The 14,889-nt window shown below is 36.8% G+C and overlaps 1 protein-coding gene and 1 non-coding gene across 3 annotated transcripts in view; one reads left to right on the top strand and one right to left on the bottom strand.

Annotated features, from left to right (window-relative positions):
- The window catches only part of LOC133325790 (serine/threonine-protein kinase NLK), a 204,384-nt gene that overhangs the window by 49,489 nt on the left and 140,006 nt on the right, over window positions 1-14,889 (top strand). The gene's annotated exons all lie outside the window — the stretch shown is intronic.
- Window positions 359-430, bottom strand: Trnap-agg (transfer RNA proline (anticodon AGG)). The gene has a single exon. It is a non-coding gene; the product is annotated as a tRNA-Pro (tRNA).

Below are 14,889 nucleotides of genomic sequence, written 5' to 3'. Positions count from 1 at the left end.
GTCAATTGGCAAGTGATTCCCTATTTAGTTGAGTAATGTGGCTAAATTTTTCAAAATACAACACAAAATCTTCAATATACAGCTATATGCGATACATATACATATAACATAACGTATACCGATATTCCGAGGGTATAAAAAACAACAACACTTGTGAATATTCGTTAAACGTGCCAAGCTTACGGCTGATATGTTCGTTAAAAAAATATTCTTTGTCACAATTGTTGTAGTAGTTGTTTAAAAAGATTAGTTGTTCAAAAAAACAATTTTATAGTAGTAAATAAATATTTGAAAAAAAATCTCTTGTATAAAAATATCACATTTCACAAAAATTAAAAAAAAAAAACTAATTTCACATGGGCTCGTCCGGGATTTGAACCCGGGACCTCCCGCACCCTAAGCGGAAATCATACCCCTAGACCAACGAGCCAGTTGATAAACACAACGTTCACCACAAATCTCAACTATGTTGATGTTCAAAGCATTCACACACCAGCATTGGTTTGTGGCCACTGACTGACAAGAAGACGGAGTGTGAGTGGGTCAGGTTATGTGTATGTATCAGTAAAGTGGATGGGGATGGGAAGGCCTATGGTTTGATATAAGATATTAAATGTATAATATAAGTGGGAATATTCAAATGTTGAGGGTGTATAAAATTTAACAAATTAACTTTTCATGTTTCAAAGGATTTTTTTATATATTAAAAGAAATATTTCTTTATAGAAATAAATTAAAATAATGTTATAATATTAAAAAAAAATTAATGATTATAATTATTAATAATATTGAATATTTCCATGAACACTTTTCAGTTCAATCGAATAATACTGTTTATATTAAAAAATATCACCTTTTATTTAATTTGCCACATTGTAATACTTTTTTGTATTTTATCTTTTTTAGGTAAGTTTACATTTTCATATACGAAATATTGATATCAGTCCGGTATGTATAAAAAACTATTATGTATAAAAGTTTTATATTCATTCATATGGCGGTTTCTCATTTACTCTCCGACGCCTCTATTTTTGAGTACCTCCAGTTTAGTGCGCGTAACTTCGAATGTATCATGGCCCAATAATAAGGTCGTCCGATAAGACCATGAGCCGCTTAACCAATGGCGAAACGCGTCGCATAATGGTGGGAATGTACAGGGTTGCCCATATTCGACGGACCCATGTTTTTTTTTTAAATCAAAGAAAAATATAAAAATTTGGTGGTTGGCAATGTTAATCATTTAATTTGTTCCAAGTAGATTTGTTTACATCAATTTTTGAATATGATATCTCTCAAATGGCCGCCTCTGGTGTTGATGACGTATTGTGCCCTTTTTGCTGCATTTTCCATCGTTTTTGCCAACATTTCGGCCGGAATAGCGGCTATTTCTTCACGAATGTTGTCCTTGATCTCTTCTACGGTCCTTGGCTTGTTAACGTAAACCTTTGAATTCAAATATCCCCACAAGAAGAAGTCAGGCGGCGTCAAATCGGGCGAACGCGGTGGCCAGTCCAAATCACCACTTTTCGACATCAAATTCTTCAGAAAATCGATTGTTATGCGACTTGTGTGCGGTGGAGCGCCGTTTTTTTTGAAACCAGAACTGCCTCGTACGCTTTCGACGAATAATTGGCATCACAAAATTGGTCATCATGTCGCGATAACGCTCCTGATTAATGGTAACAGCATGGCCATTTTCATTTTGGAAGAAAAACGGCCCAATGACCGTTTTCACACAAACGCCGCACCAAACTGTGACTTTTTAGTTATGAAGAGGCACTTCTTGAATCTCCTGACGATTTTAAGTGGCGTAAAAACGGCAATTTTGCTTATTTACGGTCCCATTCAATGTGAAATGGGCTTCATCGGACATGATAATTTTGTTCCAAAATTGCTCGTCATCTTCGGCCATTTCGATGACTCTTTGGGCCCATTCCAATCGACGAGGCTTGTCCGCAGGCAACATTCTTTGCGTCAACTGAATTTTGTACGGGAACAAATGCAAATCAATGCGAATAATCGGTTGTAAAGTGGAGCGAGCCATGCCCAACTGCTGAGAGCCATGTCCAACAAGTGTAGCTCATCTCAAAAGAAAAATAAATTAAAAAAATTACAGTTTGGGACATTTTCTACCAAAATGGCCGATAATATTCGCTTCATACATGACCTGTTTATTGGGCCATGGAATGTGTCATCAACAACGAATGCCGAAATAAGAGAATACGTGTTTAACCATCGACGCAAAGTTACGGTTTCTGGTACGGATTGCAATGTTCCAGTCTCTATATATTGGTAGGTGATAGGGGAACCTTTGACAATGGGTAAACAACATTTTCGACCCGTAAGACATTTTTTAGCTTTTCGGTCGTAGATCAAAGCTATTCCTTTCGCTTATATTTAATTTATAGACATTAAAACGTTTGACCCTTTGTGGGGGAGCTACCAGAAGGAGTGGATGGAGTGAATCATCGTCCATGAACTAAGCTTGAAAGGAATATTATCACGTACAAAGTTTGGATGAAATCGTTAACTCCCTTCAAGAGTTATCGTGCGCATCCACCGGCCAGACAAACGGACACTTGCAAATTGACTCCAAATTGTCTGAAACGGATTTGATCCAAAGTAGCATTAGACCTAAAACCAATATTTTGATGGGGCACATTTTTGCCTCAGCTATAATGAAAATGATTATAATTTTATGAGTCGTGAAAGCAAACAGTGTTCAATGAGGGGCACGTCTCCCTTAACTCATGCTTTTCGGCATTTTTCTAAGCGAATATATTCGGAAAAAAAGAACCTATTATAACAAATTATTTTTATACCCTCCACCAAAAGGTGGAGTGTCTACTAAATTTGTCATTCCGTTTGGTATAGCAACTGGTCCGCGATACATCGATCCAGGTTTTGTTGTAGCCCCATATAACGGTACCTCCCAATATTCGATATTTTGGGGTTTTCTAAATTTGGTATTTTGGATTCTCATAACAAAAACATATTAAAAATCGGCATTTCAACCTATTTTCTTCCTTTATTAAGTAAATGGTGCATCCAATGTTGGGCCGATTGCCTTAAAAGTCAAACTTTGAGTCGCATATTAAAACAAAATAGAACATTTAGTGGGCCTGAATTTCAAGCAGACTGATAATGGTGATCATTAGCAGGCTATGACTATGATGCCGAATGTGCCCCATCAAATAGTGTAAAAAAAAAAATACCATACTTTTGACTGTGATTCACTGTATATCTTTTTTTCGGTCCCACGCCACTCACACCCGCCCCAACCGACCGTGGGGGCGACCTCCCTATATCGAAGGGAACGCGAAACCCCATAGTCCGGACTATGGAGGGGTTAGTAAATGGTGGAATGACCGGCTACATATTTTATCAGTCGGCATAGACTACTATAAATGAACACATTTATAATTAAAGTAAATATAGAATCACTCTAATATTTAAAAACTACACAAACTACACATCTGGCACTCTGCTACATACGCAATAGTAATTTTTTTTTATTATATCTAATGGTTCAGTCAGTGATAAGCTACTATATATATTGTTAAATGTTTCACACAAAGTTCGTATTGGACTACTAGCGTCATAATTAGATCTTACGATCTTTATCTTGGGATAAAGTTACGGGTAGTACGGAATGGAATATTAATAAATTAGGGGAATCGATTAAGCCACGTATCAATATTATTATAAAAATCGCCCTTAGCATAAAACGTCTACTTTCAAGGGTAGGCAAATCTATAAACATTAAGCGACTTTCATATGGGGGGAGCCCTACAGATGGGTCCCATTATAGACCCCGCAAAGCAAACAAAAGAAATTGAGTTTGGACAGATTATATTTTATCAGAATAACACGTGTAGGAGGGGCTCCATAAAATACAACCATACTCTAGTGTTGGTCGAACTAAAGTAATAAATAGGCGTTTTGTAACGTAAGGATCATCAAATTCTTTGGACCAGCGCTTATTGCTTTATTAATGCAAGACTCTATATGGAGATTAAACTTCAGTTTAGGGTCTAATATTACTCCTAGATCAACGAAAGACGAAATATTTTCCAACATATAAGAACCAATGTGATAATCAATGCAGATTTGTTGCATTCTGAATAATGATAGCTTCTTACATTTTTTAAGATTTAAAAACAGTCCATTGGCTCTACACCAGTTAGCCAAAGAATGCAAATCGAACTGTAAAAGATTGGGATGACTTGAAGATTCGATATGCCGGAAAAGCTTAACATCATCAGCATACATTAGTATTTTTGAAAAGCGGATAACGGAAGGAAGGTCATTGATGTAAAGAATAAAAAGAAGAGGTCCTAAGTGACTACCTTGTGGAACCCCCGATACGACAGTGATATTCCTGGAAAATGAGTCATTAAGTGACAATTTCTGCGAACGACCTTCTATGTAGGTAGATATCCAATTTAAGAATGTATCCCATAAGACTAAGTTTATAAAGCAACAGTTTATGAACTACCGTATCAGTGTATATAACATCTGTCTGCAATTTTTTACTAAAACCCTTGTGAACTTCATTAATGAATTCCAAAAGGTTTGTAGTTGCAGATCTGCCTGGAATAAAACCATGTTGAAAAGGCGATATTATAGATTTTGTGAAATGTTTTAATCTGCGACATATCAATAGCTCAAAAAGTTTAGGTATAGCGCTTAGTTTTGCAATACATCTGTAATTTTCTACCAAACTTCTATTTCCAGATTTGTGAAGATGGATAATATAACTAGATCGCCAGAATATTGGGAAATAACCCTGACGTAGAGATTCATTAAAGATCACAGTCAGAGGTAAATAAATTTCATTTGCACAGGATTTAAGAATAAGAGTGGGAACACCATCAGGCCCTGATAGGTTAGATGTACGTAAAGATTTAAGGCCTGCCAAAACTTCATTATTTGTTAGTATAATGCAAGGGAAGTTATTAAGTTTTTCGATAGAAAAGTCATATTGATTCCTAATTTTTTGAAATATATACACTTATTAAATTCTCCAACCTTTAGGGTGATTATGTCGACCCATGTTATAAGAACTTACAATTACCCGACTAATTTACTTCATGGAACCGAATTACAGACACACACACACATACATTTCCAGTTGACTTCAGCCATCTTAAACCAAGCCAATTTAATTATTTACATTGGCCCCCACAAACATTTTGGACTCACCACTGTGACGCCTTATTCCTCCTTTTATTTTTGTCCTCCACTTCCCCTGTTTCCAATGCAGTCTACAAAATGAGTCCTAAAACAATAAAATATATATAGCCAATATTCATTCTCCTTCTTTATCTTCACGATGCCTACAATAAAAACATACAAACATATGTATGTATGTACAGGCATACAAACATAAATATTTGTTGACATATCCATTTGATGCTGTATGTGAGAGCAGAAGTAGAAGTAGGGCGGGGGAGTACATGTTTCAGATCAATGACCTTCAGTAATGTTTTTGTTGTCATTTGCTTTTGTGCGCCACCGCCCTACGGCAGGGGGTTGCTGCTACATAACATTTGCACGAATATTTTTCGTTTGCTGAGAGAATGTTTTTTGGGTTGCTTTGCTTTTCATTTCTGTATTTTATTTGTGCAAAAAAGAGAGGGAGGGAGGAAAACAAAAAGAGAGGTGGATAATAAGTAAATATACCGATGAAATACTGAGCTAATATGTGCCTCGAGTTCACCCATAAGAACTATAAAAAAATGGGTTGGGCGTCGTGTTAGTTGCCCACTCTCGGAAAACCCTACATACTATGAACAAGCTAAGAAAAAGAAAACGAACCCCCCTAATGTTGACGACCCCCGCAAACGTATCATGGACCACGATCTGCGAATCTGCACTTGGAATATGCACACGTTGTACAGAACAGGCGCAGTGTTCGCTTTGGCGGATGTACTCAAGAAGTACAAAGCCGATATTATTGCCTTACAGGAAATGCGATGGAAAGGGACAGGCGTAAGTAAATCAGACGATTACGCCCTGTATTATAGCTGCCATGAAACGAGACATGAATTTGGCTGCGGATTTATGGTTAACAGGAGAATAAAAGACCTTGTCTCCAGATTCACTCCAGTAGATAAGCGAATTGCTATAATCCGTATAAAAGCGAAGTTCTTTTACATCAGTCTAATTTGCGCCCATGCTCCGACCGAAGAAAAAGATGAACAGACCAAAGACATATTTTACGAGCGCCTAGAAACAGCATATGACCGTTGGCCTGGCCATAACATTAAAATTCTGCTAGGAGATTTTAATGCAAAAATCGGAAAGGAAAATATCTTTGGCCCCACCGTCGCTAAATTCAGCCTTCATGAACAAACATCCGACAACGGCATTAGATAGATAGACTGCGCGGCAGCAAAAAACATGGTAGTTAGCAGCACCAGATTCAAGCATCTCAATATACACAAACCTGGATCTCTCCTGATCAAGCAACGAGAAATCAAATTGATCATGTTGTGATAGACGGAAGGCATTCATATAGAGTTTTAGACGTCCGATCGATCCGACGAGCGAATATCGATTCGGACCACTACCTTGTGGCAGCCAAGATACGCACCCGTTTTAATGTAGCAGCAAAGGTGCGATCTAACACAACACGGAAACTCGACGTCGAAAAGCTGCAAACACAACAGGTAGCCGAGGCCTACCCCGCTCAACTTACCCATCTGCTTGAAGAAAGCACTTCTTGTCCCGATAATAGTATAGAAACACAATGGTAAATAATTGTCCACTCCTTACAAACTGCAGCAAAAGCAACATTTGGGTACGAAAAACCACCACCACGATCAGGAGTGTCGTAATGCTACTGATGTGAAAAACGCAGCGTATAGAGCAACCCTGCAGACAGTAGCAACACCTGGTGACAGATACAGACAGCATGTTGAGGATCTGGAAGAAGCATTTTGAAAAGCTTCTGGTATCAAATAGTGGCGTTGAAGAAGATACCCCAGAACCAATAAGAGATGATGGTATAGAGTGTATACCACCTAGCCAAGATGATGTCATTAAAGCAATTAATCGGCTCAAGATCAACAAAGCAGCAGGAGCCGATGGGTTACCAGCCGAACTATTCAAGACTGGTGGCCAGATGCTGGTCAGGAGCATGCACCAGCTGATTAGTACAATTTGAATAGATGAATGCATGCCCAATGATTGGAACCTCAGCATCCTGTGTCCCGTGCACAAAAAAGGAGACAAGACGATATGTGCCAACTATAGAGGAATAAGTGCTATCCAGTGTGCTGTGTGAACGATTGAAGCCAATGGTCAATGACATCATGGGACCATACCAATGCGGCTTCAGACCTGGCAAATCCCCCATTGACCAGATTTTCATTCTGCGCCAAATCCTGGAAAAGTCCCACGAAAAACACATCGACACATACTAACTATTTGTCGACTATAAAACCGCATTCGATTGCCCTATCCCTTCAGAGGTGTTTAAAGCCATGTCTACGTTCGGCATTCCTGCAAAATTAATACGGCTATGTAGGATAACTTTAAGTGGCACAAGGTCAGCCGTTAAAGTAGGAAAGGACCTATCGGAGCCCTTCAATACCGAACGAGGATTCAGACAAGGTGACAGTTTGTCGTGTGATCATTCTAACATACTGCTGGAAAAGGTCATACGAGACGCAAAGGTGAACAGAAATGGCACTCTGTACACCAAACAACACATATTACTCGTTTACGCCGATGAAATCGATATAAAGGGTCGAACATTGCGAGCGGTAACAGCCACATTTGAACAAATTGAAAAGAAGTCTGTCAAAGTGGGTCTGGCAGTAAACGGCGAGAAGACCAAGCTGATGGTATCAACGCACAAGACGTCCAGTAGACTCGGACCAACTGTGGAACGTGAGAACTACAGCTTCGAGGTAGTTAAATACTTTATATACCTTGTGTGCCGCCATAAATAAAACGAATGACATCAGTTTTGAAATTCGGAGAAGGATTGTGATGGCCAACAGATGCTACTATGGTCTAAGTAAGCAGTTTAGAAACAAGGCCACCTCCCGCAAGGCCAAAGTCACACTTTACAAGACGCTGATACTACCCGTGCAGTTATATGGATCAGAAGCATGGGTACTTGCGCAAGCAGATGAGGCAGCTGTTAGGGTGTTTGAAAGAAAACTTCTCCGAATGCCCCAGCTCAAAAGGCCAAGAATTAGATGGAAAGACCAAGTAGAAAACAACATCTTGGGCTTCCAAATTGGTGGATTTGCGCACAAGACCGACGCGCTTGGAAATCTTTTTTAAGGTCGGCTTATGGAACAACCGTTCTGTAACAAGCCAGCTAAGTAAGTTAGTACGACGGGCGAAGGCGACAATATGATACCCTACACAACTACCACTGCACTTTAGCTTTCAGCGTATTTATATCCCGAGCCTGGCCAATATTTCACCATATTTTCAACCTGTCAACCGATTAGAGTCGGAGATTTCCTCGGCCTTATTTATTACGAATTATGTTTCCCTGGAGTGAACGGCACAATATTCAAAGGGCTCTAACCCAATACATGGGTAAATATTGATCATTTTTTTGTAAAAAATGCTTCGCGTTTTAAACTATTTTTTTCTAATCTGAAAGAGCGAGAGAGAGAGAGTGGAATATCTTCCTCTGTGACCTAGTCACCCTCAAATTATCAAACCGATAAATATGACATCTCCATGTACAGCATTGGATGGCAGGAACGCTGCATGTTGTCTGTAGCCATAAGGCAAAGGATATAGGCAAAGATGTTCCCTTCTTTACATGGAATAATTTGTGTCCTTTATTGTCCTATAACATTGAAATCAATACAAAACAGAATACATATTTGGATTTCCAGAAGGACACGTGGCAGTAAAAGAAACTTTCCGGAGTGAAATCCAACAATGTATATTTGTGTACAACAAAAATATCCCGAAGTGCGAAGTTTTTGCTGCCGTATTTTGTTATTTCTTTAGTTATCCTTTAATGACTTTCCTTTTTCGCTTTGCTTGCCTTTGAACAACTTTCCTTTGTAATATGTTAATACGCATACGCCTAGTTTTGTATAGCAAATGCAAACACACACACACATAGCCACATTGTTCAAATCTATGTCCGCAAGGATGTGGTCTACAACAGATCTTTTATCCTCCTTTATGCCACAATGAAGTTTACATAACAATCGACTGCTGCGACTTGGAGGTTGTTGTGTAATTCCCAGGCAAATAACTGTCAATGCGAGTTCCTTGCAGTGAAAAGAAAAAGGAAAGAAAACGAAGAGTTTTTCTTCCATTTTTTCCGGAATCATAGCATAACAGAATGTTGGATAGAGGAATGAAAAGGACAATTGAAGAGATGCCTAACGCTCTTAGCAGCTTGCTTTGCTTGGCAACGTTTATTTTGTCAATGTGGCACAAAAAGGACGATGTTAATAAAATTGTCAATATGTATTCCTCCCAAAAAAAAAACATCCTTTCAATTTATATAATAAATATATATGCACAATGTATTATTTGAGTCCTCGGTGATAGCCATCCTCCTCATGAAATGAAATCTTAATAAAAATCTTCATCCAAAAGGACACAATTGTTGACATTTCAGTAATATCTGTGTGTGCGTGTGCGTTTGTAAACAGGCTTTTTTGTATTTGATCATAAATTAGATTTTAGTTTTCATAGGATTTTCCATAGATTACGAAATGGATGGATGAGTTGGAGCAGGTCGGTTGTTCGTCTCTTTGTTCAAGTTCAAAAGAAGGTGAAAGTATCAATATCGGTTGTTCCAAGAAGAGACAAAAATTTATCCAATAATTGAATTTCAGTGTTAATCAAAGGGACGTGACAGCATTGTAGACAAAAGACATTCAGTGGAAGACTACATTTTTAAAATATCTTGTAGATAGAAGACATCCTATGGGTAGTCAATGGATAGAAAAACTTCTATAGGCCGAGAGAGAAAACCTTTTATAGGTCTTTTATATTCAGAAGATCTTTCGTATGTTATAGACGGAATGCCTCCTATGGGTCTTGTAGAGAAATAATATGGGTTTCTTAAAGAAGTCGGACATAAAACCATCTTATGACTTTTTAAATGCATTCTTTAAGCAAAAGACCCACTGTAGGCATTCTATAGAAAAAATACCTTTAGAAGGTCTTCTTTGACTGGGAAACTTTATAGAGGTCATCTATTTACAGAAGACCTCTTAGAAATCTTCTAGATATCCTGTAGGTTTTATAAGGTAAATTTATCATTTCGTTTGCATCAGCTCGAAAAAACCATCGAAGACCACGTAAGGAATAAAATTCTATAAAGATTTAGCCATGTCCGTATGTCTGTCCGGCTGTTGAAATCACGAAATTTTCTAGAGACATTCTAGGATGTTTGGTTATGCAAATGGTCCCCCATATAACGGTAACCCCAATATTCGGTATTTTGGGATGTTGGGCACAATTTTCAACCGAACTGACTTTTTGAATTTGGTATTTTGGGTTATCAATGCGTAGCCAAATTGCCTAACAGTCATATAAGGGTATCCCCCAAACCAAATATTGACATTTTGGGTTAGTTGGGCACGATTTTCTACCAAATTGGCTGTAAGTATATGTTTTGGATTGTTATTTCGTGCCAAAAATTATCAATATCGGCCTCCGTTTTGGTATAGCAAACATTAAACTATTTTGAAAATTGTTGACATCCTTTTCAAAAGTCCCGATCGATTTTATGTATTTTAAAAAATTCGCCCCGACCGAACATAACGTCATTTTTTACTTGTTCTATAAATGGACCCTTCGTGGGTCTTCTATATACAGAATCACTTCTTTTTGTACTTTTTTCATATACCTTTTTTCTAGACTACTATAGAAATTAGACCCTTCGCAGGACTTCCATAAATTAAGACTTCTACCGTTCTTCTATTTACAGAAGATCTTCTCCCGGTCTTCTATAGATAAACTATCTTCAAATGGCCTCCTTTATAGAGAAAAAATCTTTTTGGCTTCTTTATATAGGAGATCTTTCAGAGGACTTCTATTGATAGAATATCTTCTACAGGTCTTCTACTGATAGAATATCTTTTATTAACAATAAATAAATTCTATATGTCTTCTATTGACACAAAACCCTCTACAGGTCTTTTGACAAGAAACCTTTTGTTGAGCCTTCCTCGAACTTTATATAAATACAAAACTTTCAAAAGAAGATCTTCTACAGGTATTCTATGGGCAAAATAATTTATAAAAGTCTTTTGTTTATGAAAGATACATATGGATAGAAGGCATTCTGAAGGACGGCTATCGGTGGAAGATTTTCTGCGGACAGATCTTCTACAGGCAAAAGGTCTTCTACAACACTTCAATGGACAGACGATATTTTACAATTTTTCTGCAGATAAAAGAACTTATACAGGTTTCCTATATACAGAAGAACACCTATTGGACTACTATAGACAAAAGTTCTTCGGCTGCGACAGACTTCGACAAACTAGCTGTAGATATTCTATATAATTCCTATATTATGTGAATAGTGTTTAGGAAGTGTTGCCAATGTCGGGATTTCTACATTTTATGAATGTAATACATAAAACTTATAATACTCTTTTTTGTCACAGAGAGAGAGAGAGAGAGAGAGAGAGAGAGTGAAAAATAACAAGTAAAAAAGCGTTAAGTTCGGCCGGGCCGAACTTTGGATACCCTTCACCATAGATATACTGACGGGTAATATAGGGAACATACCAAAAAGTGGACCTATACCAACATTTCTAAAAACGGATTATGTAAACCTTAATGCAAATTTCAGAAATTTATTTAAAATTTATTTATAATGGATAATTATACCCTCTTCATTATGGCTAATGAGGATGTATACACTTTAACACGGTGAAAATGTACCTCAATGTGGTTCTAGACCCCATGTTTCTTTGGACCAAATCCGTTTCAGAAAATTTAGATTTCATCCGAACTTTGCCCATCTTATTTTTTCTCCAAACTTAGTTCAAATTCGAAGATGGGGAAAATCGGTCCACTTCTTCTGGAACCTCCACACAGAGACTAGGTCTAAATGCGGCTATAGTTCATTATCGAATCTTACGTTCTAATTGTTTTATCTCGCTATCCTCAGCAGGTGAAATGATTACAACAGAGTCTTAGAACCAAACTCAAAAAGCGGAACAAATCAGATAACTATTTTAACCCTACGGTCAATAACCGGGTACATTTGTACCTTTTTTTGAATAAAAATGCTGTAAAATTTTTAATAATGGAGATATTTGGATCAAATTTTGAGGAATCATTCTTGAGGTATTTTCACACATAATCGAAGAAAAAAATTATAAATATTTTCCATATATATAATTTTTACAATTTTTTAAAGTTATTACCTACGTAGATCAATAACCGTGGTACATTTGTACCCATCCAAAGATAGCTCTGTAACTCATTAAAAAAGTGGACTATCGTGAGGTTTTTTGTTTTAAATTAGTCTATGCGGATCTGGTCTAGATGTAGAAACTCAAAATTATATATACATTAAAATAATATATATATAAATCCATGCTTAAATGATAATCTATATAAAACAATCATAGTAAATTCGTTATAGCTTTCGAATGGCTTAAGCTTTTTTATTTATTTTTTTATTGGGATCTTATTTAGGTGTTCCTCAACCCCTCTGCAAATTTTTGTGGCCCTAGACAACATGGGGCCATCAGGGCGACTCGTGGAAGTCAGAAACTACCCTGGTTTTCCCTTGGTATACAGGGACAAAAACAATGATTATTGTCCGTAATTATCCAATTATTCTTCATATTGGGCCTGAAACTTTTTCTATAATCGAATTAGTCTGATTTATTACAATCCTAAATTGGCGTAAATATATAAACTATCATTAAATAACGTTTTAAAGTATAAAAAAGTATTAAAAATGTGTCAATCACAATCTCTAAACTCAAAAAAGGTGAATAATTGGCAATAATAATTTTTTTAGTCCCTGTATCCAAGGGAAAACCAGCGTAGTTTCTGACTTCCACGAGTCGCCCTGATGGCCCCCTGTTGTCTAGGGCCACAAACATTTGCAGAGGGGTTGAGGAGCACCTAAATAAGATCCCAATAAAAAATAACTAAAAAAGCTTAACTCATGCGAAAGCTATAACGAATTTACTATGAGAGTTTTAGAGAGAGAGAGAGTTATCATTTAAGCATGGATTTAAATATATATTATTTTAATGTATATATAATTTTGAGTTCCTACATCTATATTCCGCATAGACTAATTTAAAACAAAAAACCTCACGATAGTCCACTTTTTTAATGAGTTACAGAGCTATCTTTGGATGGGTACAAATGTACCACGGTTATTGATCTACGTATACTTTTTTGGTTATTGACCGTAGGGTTAATATAAAAAGGGGGTTATATGGGGACTACCCCAAAAAGGGGGCGAATATTAAACATTTTTGGTAGGGAGATTTGTTACCATATACGACTACAAAATACCAAATTGCAGCAAATTCGATTGAAAAACGCGCTCGATAACCCCAAAATACCAAAAATTGGGGGTACCCTTATTTGGGGGCTATCCGAAAAAATGGACCTATACTCATAATTTTTTGTGGAGAGATTTGCTACGCAATAAGAACTCAAAGTACCAAATTTCAGCGGATTCGGTTGAAAAACGCGGTCAAGAACCCCAAAATACCGAAAATTGGGGGTACCCTTATATGAGGGCTACCCGAAAAAATGGACCTATATATGTAATTTTTTGTAGAGAGATTTGACACACAATAAGAACTCAAAGTACTACATTACAGCCAATTCGGTGAAAAAATGCGGTCAAAACCCCGCCAAAACTGAAAATTTGGATTTACCGTTATATGGGGGCTACCAGAAAAAGTGGACCTAAAGTTATAATTTTTAGTTGAGAAATTTGGTATCCAAAAAGAGCCCCTTTTACCAAATTTCAGCGAATTTGGTTGAAAAACGCGCACAAGAACCCCAAAATACTGAAAATTTGTGGGTACCCTTATATGGGTGGTATGCCTAAACGTGGACCGATATAACCTATCTTCGAACTTGACCTGCCTGCAGACAAAAGACGACTCTATGCAAAATTTTGGCGTTCTATCACAATTCGTTTTGACGCTAGAGTGATTACAACAGACAGACGGAAAATGAAATGAAATATAAATGAAATGTTTACATTTTTTGAAAAAAATAGTGGCTTTTTCATGATTATAGAATTTTTATTTCTGTTCTTAGCGAGTTACAATATGGAAAATGTAAATTATAGGAATATTCATTAAACAGTTTTCTCTGTTCTTAAATGTGGCGGCATCAGCCCATTTGTTAATATATATATATATAGATTGTAGTGCACTACTGAAAATTGGATGAACATTTGCTTTTCTTTTACGAATAACTTTCGTTGGATCTGACTCGAATGTATACTAATTTAATTTTAAACATTTATGGGGGACCATGGTAAATTTTTCAAACTCATTCAAATAGTACGGCAAAAGGACACATTTCATAGACACATAAAACATAAATTTTCCTAAAATTTACCAAATGCTTGAACAATTTACCACTTAGTGGTCATCGCATCGGTTTCCCAACGTATTCACATTATTCTAGTCACGACACATAAATATTAGCATTTCAACTTTACAACTCAAAAAGCCAGGCAACAAACAAGGACTGAATGAAATCTGCAATTTTTCTATTTGCTAAGAACTTTACAAATATTTTGTTCGTTCTTCGTTTACAACTTTTATATACCATAGAATGGTCCAGGGGTTTTTTTCTTAGTTTCAATTCCAATTCCAGCTGAGTTTTCAATTGAACAAAGGACGAGTCCTGAGAAAAAAAGTCCATAACTAAAAT

Source organism: Musca vetustissima, unplaced genomic scaffold, assembly GCF_032173495.1.
Source record: "Musca vetustissima isolate MV318-11 ecotype Yass unplaced genomic scaffold, APGP_CSIRO_Mvet_v1 utg12994, whole genome shotgun sequence".
Taxonomy (NCBI): domain Eukaryota; kingdom Metazoa; phylum Arthropoda; class Insecta; order Diptera; family Muscidae; genus Musca; species Musca vetustissima.
The sequence above is the reverse complement of the archived record's forward strand: the minus strand, read 5'-3'. Positions and strand labels throughout refer to the sequence as shown.